The sequence below is a fragment of the Lichenostomus cassidix genome, chromosome 2, assembly GCF_008360975.1.
Source record: "Lichenostomus cassidix isolate B80296 chromosome 2, HeHo_3.0, whole genome shotgun sequence".
NCBI classification, from domain to species: Eukaryota; Metazoa; Chordata; class Aves; order Passeriformes; family Meliphagidae; genus Lichenostomus; species Lichenostomus cassidix.
In genome coordinates this window covers 5906660-5919254 of record NC_139482.1, presented here as the reverse complement: position 1 = coordinate 5919254, position 12595 = coordinate 5906660, and the positions used below count along the sequence as shown (strand labels likewise).

The window sequence follows — 12595 nt, the reverse complement described above, 5'->3', positions numbered from 1 at the left end:
TTTAGAGAGGCTGACATGTACAAAGGGTAGGCAAGGCTCTTTTACTCTCTATTTATTAGAAGTCACTGAGTCAAATCCAGCAGAATGATGAATGTAGGAGTAGTGTTGGACCAAACAGATGGTGTGAAGACATAGATGTACATTTAATGATGGGGAGTTACAGCTGTTGAATAGGTGGCTTCCCAGGGGGCTTGGTTTTCTATTTAATGTTTTTTTAATTTATTTAGTGATTGTTTGTGTAATTTTAAAGTTGTAATCCTTGCAAACACATCTCCTTTTGTTCCTGTTGTGTACAGTTAAGTGGTTTTAAATCTAAAGTACTGTGTCTTGTTCTGCATTTCCCTAAACCCACCTGAGGGTTTCTGTGGGACTGGTAGGAAGGTCAAGGTGATGTGAATGAGAAATGATCCAAGTCTTTGGAGTTTCACAGTGTCAGCAACATGCACAGAGACAGGTCTCTGGGTTTACGCAACAAAAAGGGGAATATTGAGATTAAAGATTGCCCAGATGTAAAATTTCTTCCCGAATTTCTAATTAAACCTCCTAAATTTTCACCCAGGGAGAAAAATATGTGAGATTTTTTGATTGCATGTTGAGTGGCACTTTGGGCCACTAATTCAATGTCTTATTGTGGTTTCATCAATGGGAGGGGAGCAGCCAATATCTGCAAAAGGATTCACTGCTGGAAGCACTAAACAAGCTTCCACTGAGGCTAAATCTAAACCCTGTGCTCCGTTTCCTCCATGGAGATAATAATTTGTTCTGTACCCAAAAACCTGACTACATGAACTTTACTGTTTGTAATAGAGTTATATAAAGAAATTGGAAGTGTAATGCCAGCAGTGCCAAAATACGTGCTCCTTGTTTTCCTCCTGTTAATCCACTCCAATAGTACACAGTGAGCATCAGAGTTTTCTGCACAGTTTTTACTCTACAGACTTTGCAGAAGCCATTCTTGTAAGAGCATGACCAGGTCAGCTCCCTGTACTTCCATCATGAGCAGAGAACTACTGAGTCATAAGAGTGGGAAAAAGCAAATGCAATGTGTCTGGGTTACTGCCTTCCTTGGAGGCTCTGCTGTGGGGATTGCCTCTGCCGTGCCAGCACAGTCTGGGTTCCTTTCAGGAAACACACTTGCAGATGCCTTCCTCTCATGCCCCCCATCCCAATGGCCTTAATTAATTGCAGGAAAATGTTAAAACAAAAGTTTTGCATTATTTGCTACATTTAATCTGTATCTTGTAGCTATTAGGCCTCAGTAAACACTTTCTGAGCAGCTTTAAGGGAGCTGTTGGCACTCAGCAGGTTTTATGATCAGTATTAGTGTGTGCAGAAGTGTTGGTAGCAGCCAGGCTTGGTGGCTCCTCAGGGTTGGTCACACACCAGCATATCCCATTTGGTTCCCATCTACCATCAGGGGGAGAAATAAATGACAGCAGCCTCCCTGTAGCTAAAGGAGCTTGAATTGTATTAGAAAAGGGGTGGAAAAGGAAACAAGAGGAAAATATTCCCTGATGCCCTAAAAGGGGTGATCTGACACATGGACTGGTTGAATTTGGAATTTTTTTTATTTTTCTTGGCCACTTCTGTAAGTGTTTTCAGGAAGAATCCTTCAGTCACTGTAAACAGTATTGGGCCAGTGCAGCCTCTTGGCTCCCCAGGAGTAGATGCCAGCAGTCCACTGCAACTTGAGTTCTCAAGTAGTTCTCTTTCCTCTGTGTATCAGTTGAGCTAAGCCCCATCCCTCCTCTGCACTGGTGCAGAGGTTGTGTCCTGGTGGAGAAGTGAGTGGTGGCATTGCCAAGGATGGTCATCTCTGTAATTCCCTGGCTTGGGAGCCCTACAGTGAACAGTGAGGCCAAGTGAACAGCAAGGGGAGACCTGAGTATGGCCAAACAGTAGCAGGTAACACAGAGAGGGAAAGGAGAAAAACATGAATGAGCACCAGGAGCAAACAAGAGCAGGCTTGAAGGCAGAGGTCCTGCAGTTTGCTCCAGGAGAGGAGCAGCCAACAGGGAGACCTCAAAGCTTGAGCTGTCCACCAAACAGCAGGGAAGCTGATTTATGCAATAGGATTTTGGCAGGGCTGAGGATGGGGATTACCCAAAATTTCTCCAGCCTCTAGATCATCACTGCGTAGTTTCCTCCTTCCTCCTGCAGTTGCTTGCAGGGTTCTGGCAGTTTCTCCTCCTGGCAGCTCTCACTGCAGCCTGATGTGTTGTAAATGGATATGATCCATGGCATTTCTGAAGGGGAATAATTTTTGACCCCAGCAAGGCTAATTGCTCTGCCCTTTAAAGGACACCATCTATTCCACAAAGGACTGAGTGACATATGCAAAAGGAGTAATGTTTAAAGTAGTTTTTCCCTACCCAAGCCATGAGTGCCTAGTGAAGGAATCACTCTGCAGCACATGTGGCTGCTGTGAGGCTGCACCAGGGCTGCCTTTTGCCAGGCATTTAGCCTTAAAACTTACTTTGGAGTCTTTTAGCTGAATAGAAATGCCCAGGAGCTTCTCCTTGCCTATGCTGCTCTATCACCTTGTCTATCACCATGTGTCAAGCAGAGAAATTATGCTCTTCCTTCCCAACAATGGGGATGTGATGACTGCATCCATGATCACCACATGCCAGAGGATGTGACCAGCTTGCACAGCAGTCCATGGGCAGGGATTTACACCAAACCAAAGAGCTGGTGCTTCACAGCCTCTCCAAGTGCAAAGGAAAACTCAGGGGATAATTCAGCCTGGCTCTCATCACCATTCATTGGCACAAGCCTGAGAATAGGGACAGAAACGTGGGAGAAGTGCAGGGTGAAAACATGAAGCACAGAAGACGTCATGGAGAAGCAATTGCAAAAAGGAAATAGGACTTGATCTCCTTCTCTTCCAGCCTGGAGAGCTGCAGCAAATCCAGCACTTTACCCCAATGTGGGTGGTGCTGCTTGTGGGAGGACCAGAGCTGAGATATTTATTTCTCTCATTCTGGTGGGATGTTTTTGTTATGAGGCAGTGGGGGAGAAATCATAGTGAAAAAATTTCTGAAGAAATAAATGAGAGTGCTGCATGTTCCAGCACTGCCATAAATGAACTGAAAGAGCAAAATCCTGTTGCTTCAGTAAAGCAGCTTAAAACCACCATCATCAGAGACTGGGCATGAGAAACTGAGACAGCTTTGGTTTGTTAATGATTTTCTCTATTGGTTTTCATGCTCTGTTGAGCTGACAGTGACTTTAGAATATGTGCAGCCCTGGCTGATCAGTACTGATTAATCTTGTACTACAGAGAGCACCAAGACCTAGAAGCAGTGAAATTTCTCTAGCTGGTTGTTGGGAAGGAGAAAAGCAGCAACAAGCCTGATTAAATATCTGAGACTTTTTAATTTTAACTTGCCATTTTCTGCTTCCCTATAGTCACTGTCCTGGTGCTTTCTGTCACATCCTGGCTTTGTGCACAGCTTTGAGGCATTCTGAATGGGGGGAAAAGGACTGTGGCCATGAAGCAGTAGAAACAGCAAGGTATTTTCAAGCAGGTACCTGTAAACTCAGATATTAATAAACCCCATAAAGCCTCCACTGATGTGGTGGAAACTGAAACAAAGGTAGATTGAGCAGAGTGCAGCATCCTGCCTCTGCAGCCCTTTGCAGGCGTAGAGAAGCTGTAGACTCTGCCCTCATGATGAGTTGTCCAAGAATGCAAATTCTCTGAGTAATTTATTTTCAAAGAAGTTATTTTTGCCTGAAGGGCAGGTTAGACATGCAAAAATACAGTATGTTCTCGAGGCACAAATTTCCAGATCAGTGCTGCAAATGAATCTGCCCACTGACTCTTCTTCCCAGTCCTGCTCCAGGCAGCTCTGTGTGTCTCATCACAGAGTTTGGTCAAAAATATCTGTATTACTATAAATGACTGAATTACTCAGCACTGACGTGCCGTTGTCAACAACGTGGTGGGTGACAGAAGCAGGGCCAAGCCTCCCTTAGGGATGGGCTGCTTTACAAACTGTGCAGGTTTTTGGGCAGGGAGATCTCCAGTCTGGGAGAAGTCCATGTGGTTCTGGTCCTTGTTGCTGCTTGTGAGTGCAGGTGTTTCTCCCCCAGACAGAGCAGCAGCAGAAAGACTCAATTTTTGAATGTCTGAAGGACATTCCCCTGTAATTCTACAACTATTCAAATAGTGTTATTTGAAAAGTGGGATAAATATTATTCCTGAAAGAAAGAAATTAAAAGCAAATCTCGAGATTGAATCTGAGCAAAAATGTGAAATGCAAGTACGGGAAGGGGTTCATTGAAGTGGAAAAGGAGAAACTGAGATAGAAGAAAGCTGGATGCTGACTGTGAGTGAAAGCAGGGTGCAGATCCTACCTGTTTCAGGCAGCAAATAATATTTAGGTATTTATCAGCATTTCCTTTTTCCATCCTCCACTTCTGTTATCATCAGGTAACGAGTAATTTCTGATATGCATGTCAGGCTTGAACACTATCTCTGTTACTTCTGATATAAATAAATATCTGATTCATTTTTGAGGCTGAAATAAAATAATGTAGATAAGAGTTTCATATATGACACCTCAGTTTAATGAACACAGCCTGGAGTGCCTTCATGATGGATGCTGGAGGGTCACAGCCTACATACTAAAAATCACTGGAATTACTCATTTCCATGAATCCTCTCTCATCCTTATTACACCAGTTGGGAATAGTGTGGAGTTAATTTTTTTCCCTGCTTTCCCTATACTTTCCAAGGGTTCTCACTTCAAAAGAATATCTGCATGAGAAGCTGTTATCCTAGACTAGCTTTCTACTTATTTGAATGTGCTAAGCTAGACCACAATTTATTTATACTTCTGTGCATCTATATTACAAATCCTGTTGCCAGACTTTAAAAGCAAATTTCATGCCCAGGTCTGTTTTCACAGCCTAAAATTGCATTTGACAGTAACATTTAGGTAGGTTGGTACTTTTGTTTAATTAGAAATCAATGCTTTGGACTATTGACTCCTTGCTCAAAGTTTCAGTGAATTGCCCAAGAGTGCAATTTCAAAGATGTTGTCAAGGCAATTTGTTTGTCAGGTTTAGTGGATCAGCAAATCCCAGGAATTACCAAGATTCAGCTGTTTTCTACTTTCACCTCTATTCCTGCTCGACATAAAAGCAGCTCAAGGATTTAAAAGTGCTCATAATGCTGAGATTGAATGCCTTGAAATTTTTTTAGCCATTTGGTTGTCATTCCAGAGTCACACTGACACATGAAGGCTTCGGGAGCTGAAGGGCTGCTCTGTGAGATATCGTGGTGCAGCTGGCAGGCTTGGCTCAGGAGCCTGAATTCTCCCTGCTGGAAAGGTCACACAGCCTCACTTGCTTTAAGGACAGACCCCAGCACCAGAGAGTTCCCATCCTGTCCTTTTTCTGCTCCTCCTTTGATAAACTTGGGGCAATTTAGCTGGAGGAGGAATGATGGGATTAGCTGACATTAATTAATAGCATCCTGTTGTTTCTTCGGAGTTTTTTCCAGGCATTGGAAAACAGCTGCTTCCCAGTGCTCTGTTCCCTGTGGGGCAACAAGGACCCTTTTGACACACCCAGAGCTACAGTCACTAGATTGTTTAACAGATCCTGCCCATCTGGCCCGTGGTTTTATTTCAGTCAGAGCAAGAATGATGAGAGTGAACCCAGGATCTCTGTGACAATCCTGCCTTTCCTGGAGGGCGATGCTCCTGGAGAGGAACAGATGATTTGTGACATTTTCACTGCTTGTATAGAGTATAATTAGAGGTAATAAACAAGAACAGGGCAATAAATCAATTTAAGAAATACAGATGAGGCAGAAATGAGATGGCAAGTCAAGCCGAGACATGAAGGAGGTAAGGTGGGAAGATTGCAATGGAGGGTTGTTGCTGCAGCAATGACAACATAAGCTGGGTGGGTGTTCAGAGGTGAGGGTTGCACCAGCCTCCTTGAGAGAAGGACTGAGTTGAAAGGATGAGAAGCTGGAATAACGTTGGCATTTCCCAAGGGATGTAATTGCATTACTGAACTTAGGGATAGCTATCATCCAGGGATCAGTATGGGGACTGTAATGTTCATGGTGAGGTGACCCTGCAGCAGGACATGCTAGGATCTGACTCTCAGTGACTCAGTCACCACAGGACGTGGGGTTGTGGTGGATATAATCTGGAAAATGATCCAGAAATGTCAGTAGGTGAACCACATACTGGGCTACATCAGGAGGAATGGAGCAATCCAGTCTAGGGAGTTATTATCCCACTCCACCTTGGCCTGGAGGGGCTGAACCTGGAAAAAAGGTGCCCAATTTCTAGTTCCCCCCCAACAGAAGGACAGAAGGATGCTGGGAAACTGAAGAGGGTTTCCATGGAGGACTGCCAAAATATTTTGTGACCTACAGCAGATATTTTGGGATCTGTGAGAAGAGGCTGAGGAAACGGAGGGGTTTTTTTGTCCTGCAGAGAGAAGTCTAAGGTGCAATTTAATAGCAGCAGTTTCAAAGGTGATAGAGTCAAACTCTTCTTAGTAGTGGCAGATGGTAAAAGGAGCAAAAGGCAAGAGTTTGTGGCTGAGGAGGATGAGACTCAGTCAGCAAAAACTCCCTTAAGAGGTTGGCGTGGTACTGGCACAGGTAACAAACAGAGGCTGTGGCCTCCATCCTAAAAGATTTTCAGGACTCTTCTAGTCAAAGACCAGGCTGACCTGGTCTTGGTTGATCCCAGACCTGTTTTGAGTGGGACACAAAAGAAAAGACCTCCAGACATCTTTCCAGCCAACACTGCTGTGATGCTCAGTTGTTCTGTTGCAAGGAAAGTTGAAGTTGCAAATACTGTGGCTGCACATCCTTTCCCACCCAATTCTCAACACAGGCACAAAATTGTTCTTGTTTTGATGAAAATTCAAGAACAGGGTGACTTCTTGGTGGGTGTATTTGTACAGCTGATTTGGAGAAGGGGACCACTGTGAAGCCCAAGACCAACACCAGCACATTTATTGGGCCAACAAAGGCAGAAGGATCGGTGTGTTTCCTCCAAAAGACACCCAGTCTTGCCTTCTCTCTGTTTCATATGTATTAAGCATCACCCTGAGAGTCCTGGGCAGTTTTTAATGCCCCCTGAGCTGAGCAGTGTCTGGGCACCCCCAGCTGCTACCCCACTTCAGGGAGTGCTCATTTCCCAGCCCCAGAATTGCAGGGGGACTCAGTTTGTATCAGCTATCTGTCACTATAGCAACTCCTCACTTAACCAGCCCTGCACTAAAAATAGATCACCTTGATCTCAAGGAAAGAAAACCAAAGGAAATCAAAAGGGGCAGTGATAGCAAGAGCTGTAGAGTCAGCTATTGACTGAAGTCTGGAGCATTTGAAACCTCTCAGGAATAATCTGTCACATAAAACAAATATTTCAGGGGAATCTATTTATCCAGAAACCCCCTGTGTCACTGGGTTTGAAGCTTTAGCAAAGGACATTCATGACTTTTTATCAGAGGGATGTGTTTGCAGCTATCACCCAGCACATGGGATGTGAAACCCCGTGGGATGTTATTTAGCTGATTAAGACATGTAAGGGATCTTATCACCCCAATAAGCAGATCTGCAGCTCTGTCACTAGAGCTGATAGCCTCCTGTGCCCTTGTGTATAAGTTATCAAAATCCCTACTCGTTTATGAAATTGCAGCTGGTGTCTGCAGAAGTCTGTGAGGGACCCAAACCTGAAAAAAGCCAAATGCTGTTGGTGAAGTTGCTGCTATCTCACATTGCAGTTAAGGGAAGCTGAGTGTTTTGGCACCTGATAGGGACAGGGCCCTCTGTAAGGGGTGTGCAAATGATACTTGATCTTATTTTTCCTCCAAACCCAGCTAGTGCTTACATCTTATCCTCATGAAGATAGGGCAGTAGGTGTGAAAGTAAAATAGCAACAAGATTAAAAGCTTGTTAAATAACTACAGAATTAACTGAAAATGCCTTTGATGGTAAAAGAACAGAATCTGCATGAAGACAGCTCATATATCACAGGCAGCACATAAGATGCTCAGGGAAGGGTTAATTAAGCTTCTAGAGATGACTGGAATTAGCATCATGTATTCAGCATTATCAGTCAGCAAGAGTTTGCTCTTGATAAAGAGCCAGATTGTTTTAAAGACCTTTTAGGGCTGACAGTTTGGAGACATAACTGATACTAAAATGTGTAGGTGCTTAATTGCCCCTACCCTATATATACTGATCCTTGTTTTATTTAGAATGATGAAGTGTATCTTTTACATTGAGTTAATCTTCCAAGAACTAAGATAAGCAGCTTTCAATGGTGGCATGCACCTGTGCAGCAGGGCAGGGTGAGAGATGGCACTGATCCCCAGTTCCCTCCATCCTTTTCAAGCTCACAGCATATTATTTGAAGGATAAAATGTAGAATAACTTCTTTTTACATTTTTTGACCTCACTTGAGATCCACTGCTTTTACACTGTCTGGAAATCAGACCTATATTCCTCACCTCTTCACCAGGTGATCTTTTTTAATCAACTTAGGAGCTGTGAAGAAACTGCACTGCAAAGTTATTAGATATCCTAAGTGTATTCCCAAACAGCAGGCATGGAGGTGTGGAAATAGAAATGTAGGTTTTGACAACAGAAGAAAATAATTAATTGAAAAGGTCCTTGCTGCTAAGCCCATAAGCCCACCCCAGGCATGACTCCAGCCCTCTATCACTGCATTTTGGGGAGCAAAAGCTTCATCAAGGTTTGGATGAATGTCTCTAACACAGAACTGTTGATGAGGAGGAGATGAGAGCAAATTAACCCTGATCACTGTACATATTGTTCAAAGACTTGTGCAGTGTTAGTGAGTCTGCTGGAGATGCTGGTTGCCATTACTAGAGGTCACAGTGCTATATTTCCCAAAGGCAAAAGCTCCCCAAATTGCAGGAGTTAGTGCAAATAAATGCTCTGTCTAGTGCTTTTACTCCCAGCTCCAGCCTGGCAGCAGATTTGGCACAGTTACAAAATTTGCAGTAGGAAAGAGCAGGGCACCCAGTTACCAGCATTCTCCTTATATGATATTTTCAACTGGTTTTTACCTCACTTAGCTGACAAGATGATTAGAAGTGTTTCTTCTGCCTCTAGAGAGGCTGCTACTTCCACCAAGATGCAGTAAAACTCCCCTTCATAACCGAGAGCAGGTGACAACTTTCTCCTGCTGTCATATTTGGGTTATTTTCTTCCTTTCTACTAGGGTACCAGAGTTTTCCTCTCTATCAGCCAGGTCATTGTTTAAAACTTTATGGAGATCTGTCCTGGCAGTAGTGATAGGAAAACTAGAGACTATGTGAAGTCTGTTTGAACGTAAAACTAAGGGGTTGTAAAACAAGAGTCTTATTGTAAATGATTACAGTTTTTTCCTCAAAATAAACACCAGCGTGATACAGAGCACAAAGCAAAGCAGCAAGATAGCCATACAAGAAATCCAAGCAGAATTAACTAACCTTGAGATGTAGGAGACTAATACAGAAAAACTGTAAAATAGTAAAGATTGACAAAACTAATCCTAACAGAGGTGACTTGTAGAGAAATCATGATGTTATGGGAGTGAGTTGCCAGCTGAAATGAAAGCCTGGAAAAAAATGAACGAGCAGCACTCTTTAATATTGAATTACAAAACTCTCTGGGAGATCAAGAGAAGAAGCTTCTCTGTTGAGGGGAGCTGGTGAGTGGTCAGGACCTGGAATGATACACCTGGTGCTTGCTCTCAGCCAAAAATTAGGTCTGTGAGGCTCATATATGAAGGGGAAAATCAGCCTAAACTAGGAAAGAGTTAGACTGAAGAAATTGTCCTAGTGGAGGTTTTTTAGGGATGGGGAATAGCCTGAGTCTCATTGCAGCTGCCAAGCTGGGTTTGTGTCTCTGCCTCATCCCTGGGTGAGGATAGACCTGAGTGTGCCTCTGCTGCAGTCCTGCTGTGCACAATGACTCCACAGAAGCCAACTTTAAATCATCTAATTGCCAATTTAAAGGAGAGTAGCAGCTTCCTAAGTGCCCCATAATGGAGTCTGTAATTCACCTTGCTTCCCAGGCAAGTCCTGCAGCTGTGCTGACACGGCATATCCGAGTGCTGTGTTTAAATGTGGCTTGGATACATCCTCTCTGCATTGCAGCCAGGACAGTTCAAGCTTGCTTTTTCCTCCGCAGCTTCTCTCCTAATGGGAGTCAGGAATCCACCAGGTTTGATCCTCTCACTGCTGTTGCAACACCTTGTAACCATAAACAGGCCACGTAAGCTTGGACTTCTGAAAACTGCAGCCTGAGCCCCTCATCCTAGATTCCAAAATACACACAAAAAGGAGGATTTGACCTCGAAAAGCATTAAGTACTCTGCAACAGTTGGTGCTTCTGAAAATCAAATTTAATGTCTGATGTCTTTTTACTCCTTTTAAGACCTTGTCACTAATTGGACTTGAGCACATATCGACACATTTTGGTGGCTGAAAGGTTTTGGCTAATAACATGAGCAACTCCTTGTCATTGTGTTATTTGTTTAGCTGTAGATCATGGAGTATCTCTAAAAGATGGGCACCATTAGTATCATTTCACAGATGGTAAAGTTTAGGCTGTGGAAATACGGGGTTTTATCATCATCATCTGTGGGTAGCACTAGCATAAAGGCACTTCCTGCTTGGGTGTGAGGTTACATTACTATTTTTACTGCTTTGAAACTCATTTTCAGATGGAGCACAAGAACAAGTGTACCAGGTCAGGCCAATTATCTGCCCAGTTCAGTCTCTTTCTGTGCCAGTTGCCACTAACACAGGTAGTGTAAGAACAGGACAGGAGCATAAGTTAACATGTTCCCTGCTGTACTCTCCCAGCCTCCAGTACTTTGTGGCTCACTTCCCAAACTAAAGCTGATGTTTGGTAGGCTTTAAATAGTTTCCTTCCAGGATCATGTCCAAATTCATTTCAAAACCAAACTTCTAGCAACTACAATAGCACCTGTTCTGCTGTTTAAGAACGTGACATATCAGAAGTATTTATTTATATTTGCTTTGAGCTTCCCACCTGCTAATTTCATCTGATGCTCCTTCCCTGTTTGCCACCTCCATCCTATGCCAGATTTTATAGGCTTCTGTCACATTCTTTCCTTGCAGTCACATCTTCTTAAACTGAAGAGTCACTCTGTACCTTCAGTTAACCTTATCAGCCTTTTCTGCATCTTCTCTGGTTTTACTGAGTTCTCCCTGAGGTTGCTCAGTAGAAACCCAAAGTTATCTATGGCAGTGTATAACTGCAGCTCACTCTGCACTTCTGCATCATGAAGCTGCCTTTGAGCACAGCCCAAAAGTGACCAGTTAGACAGCAGAAGACCACCACTGATGCCACCCTGGGGCCTGAACCGTTGAGCTTGACACAAAAGAAGGTTATTTTTATTTTTCAGCCCATCCATTTCCCTCTGTAGGCTGTCCACTCTGCTATGCAACCCTTGCTTACCTGAAAAAAGCCAGCTTGGCCTTTGTGGTGCATTTTTCTTCCACATTGATAAACAAGGAATGGGGACATTTGCAAGGTAGGGCATGTATGGGGAAAAGCATTTCTTGGCTCACTGATAGGATTAGGAAAGTAGCTCTGTAAGATCTGTAATAAGGATAGTCAAGAATAGTTCCCTGTCTAGCAGATGGGAAAATGATAAACCTGAAAAGTCTTATTATGTGATTTATCTATCTGGAAGATTTAACTCAATAGCTGGAAAGTTTTTCGCAAAGACAAGGTAAAGATCAGACTGCCTTGAAGACAAATTCACCTGTGCACACAACTGTGCCTATAGTAAAATAATTCTCTGAAAAGTGGAGTTGTATATTTATTATTTCCTTGGCTTGTGTCTGACTATCTAATCAGTCTTTGTACATGTCAGCAGCACATCCATAATAAGAAAGTGCTGTGTGGATTGTGTGAACTGGAATTAGAAATGTGATAATCAGCCAAACCGTTGGAGGCTGCCTGGCATTTGCATTCCTCTAGCTGAGGAGAAAAACCTTATATGTGCAAATGAGTTGTTGGGTTGGTTTTTTTCCTTCCTGGTGTGTTATAACCAAATTTCTCCTGGAGCAGCACTTCCCTGACAGCAGGCCAGCTCACACTGGAGTTTCTCCATGCCTGGTTAGACCTGTTCCAGCCTGGTGGTGACAGCTGTGCTATTACTCATGTGCCAGGTGATGTGGCAGATAGAGGCACAGAGATGTATACATGCCATGGAAAAAGTTGCTGATGTATAGGTGGGCCAGTGGTTTATGATGAGACCACAATTAGGATCAGAAAATCTATTTCCCCATCTGTACAATTCTGATAATATTGATCTCTCCCATCAAGATGTTCTGGAAGTAACTAGGAATTACAAAAGAAGCCTCACTTTGTGATCCTTATGGTGCCTCAGTATCCTAAATTGTTATTGATTCCTGAAGCAAGCAATCTGCCAGTTTCCTGGTTATTTTTCAGCCTCAGGATTTTCTGTCTAAATCCTCCTTGGCTCCTTTCTTCCCGTATTTGGATTCACATCATTGTTACAAGGTTATCAAGGTGTAAGGAGAGACTGCAAGCAAAAGTCTGATG

The 12595-nt window shown here is 43.3% G+C and overlaps 1 protein-coding gene across 4 annotated transcripts in view; it reads left to right on the top strand.

Annotated features, from left to right (window-relative positions):
* Positions 1 to 12595, top strand: part of PRKAG2 (protein kinase AMP-activated non-catalytic subunit gamma 2) — a 206258-nt gene that overhangs the window by 104291 nt on the left and 89372 nt on the right. The gene's annotated exons all lie outside the window — the stretch shown is intronic.